Genomic DNA, 1,670 nt, shown 5'->3' on the forward strand with positions numbered 1-1,670 from the left:
CTCTTGATACAGATATCAGAAATACAACTTTAAAAAGAAAAAAAAAAAAGAAGTGGTGAAAAAAAATGGTCACCAACGAAGACAAAGTGCAGTTTTGCAGGCTACACTGCAGATTATTTCTCAATTTGTATAATCTTCTAAATATACACTGGAAACTTAGGCTACTTTCACACTAGCGGCAGGACGGATCAGACAGGCTGTTCACCGTCGGATCCGTCCTGCTGCTATTTTGCCGTGCAGCTCTGTCCTCATTGGCTATAATGGGGACGGGGGAGGAGCTCCGGCAGTGCACAGCGAGAGGCCGCTGGACTAAAAGTACTACATGTCCGACTTTTTAGTCCGGCGGCCTCTCACCGCACACTGCCGTGCTGTGCCGGAGCTCCACCCCCTTCCCCATAATAGTCAATGGGGACGGAGCGGCAGTCCGGCGGCACGGCAAAATAGCGGCAGGACGGATCCGACAGGGTGAACAGCCTGTCGGATCCGTCCTGCCACTAGTGTGAAAGTACCATTACAAGATGTATCTTGCAGATTATTTTTGCGATACACTTCTGATATTGCATCTGAATAGATAGTTTCCAAAATGTACCTGTAAACGTCATTGCGGTTTACGCTATATGGACAAACTCCTCTATAAATTACATTCAGGTGCATCATGAGAGATCATAAGCTTTTAGGGCAGGACAACACAGCACAGATTTCCAATTAAGTGGTGGCACGGTTTTGCAGCAAAATGGCTTTTTTAGGGTAAGGCTACACGACGACACAGGTCGCAGCCAGGCTCGCAGGGACATCACAGTGCAGCAGTGATCCCACAGAAATTAACAAGGTTGCAGTGCGAGTTGCATGTGTGCCGTGACTGCAACCCCTGAACGGGGAATTCAGGGGTCGCAGTAGCGGCACACGTGCTACCCCATTCTTTTCTATTGGATCACCGCCACACTATGATGCCCCTGTGATCCTGGCTGTGAAAAGTATTGCCATGTAGCTGAACCCTTACCCAAAAATCAGTGCGTTCATTAACAATACGTGATCTTGAAAAACTACACAGCCATTTAAACATATGTTCTCATGGTTCTCTGCCACCCGACTGCTGCTCCGGGCACCTTACCCTAAATCTTAATACCCTTAACAATCAACAAGCCATTAACCAATAACAAAAATCAGTTTGGACATAAAGCTGTGGAAGCAGACAACAGCGTTAGGAGAAGTCTTAAGCAACCATAAGACGATCACTATACTTAACCTATTCACCAATCTCTAGAAATGCTTTACAGAGTAGCAACAAGGTTTCATGAATAGTTTGGTAGTGAGGTACATAAACCAGTTTTACTATTGGTGGTATGTGATCCCTTCAGATCTTCAAAAGCTGGTGAAGCATAGCAACTCCGACAAGACAGGAGAGATTAGAAGCTCCTCTATCAAAATGCAATGAAATGCAGCAAATTATCTTCAGCAATGGTTATGCTATAATGGATCTGCACTTGGACCTTTCAAAGTTTTGTATTAATTGAGATAAAATACCCCCCCCCCCCCCGAATGCTGCCACCCTGACAGATTTTTTTTAAATATCGCTCTTGCGCCCCGCTGAGCACGAAAACTGTGGGGAGGGGGCACAGAGGGGCGCAAGAGCGATATTTTAAAAAATCTGCATCAGCGGGGGTTACCCC

This window comes from Bufo bufo, chromosome 2, assembly GCF_905171765.1.
Source record: "Bufo bufo chromosome 2, aBufBuf1.1, whole genome shotgun sequence".
Classification (NCBI taxonomy): Eukaryota; Metazoa; Chordata; class Amphibia; order Anura; family Bufonidae; genus Bufo; species Bufo bufo.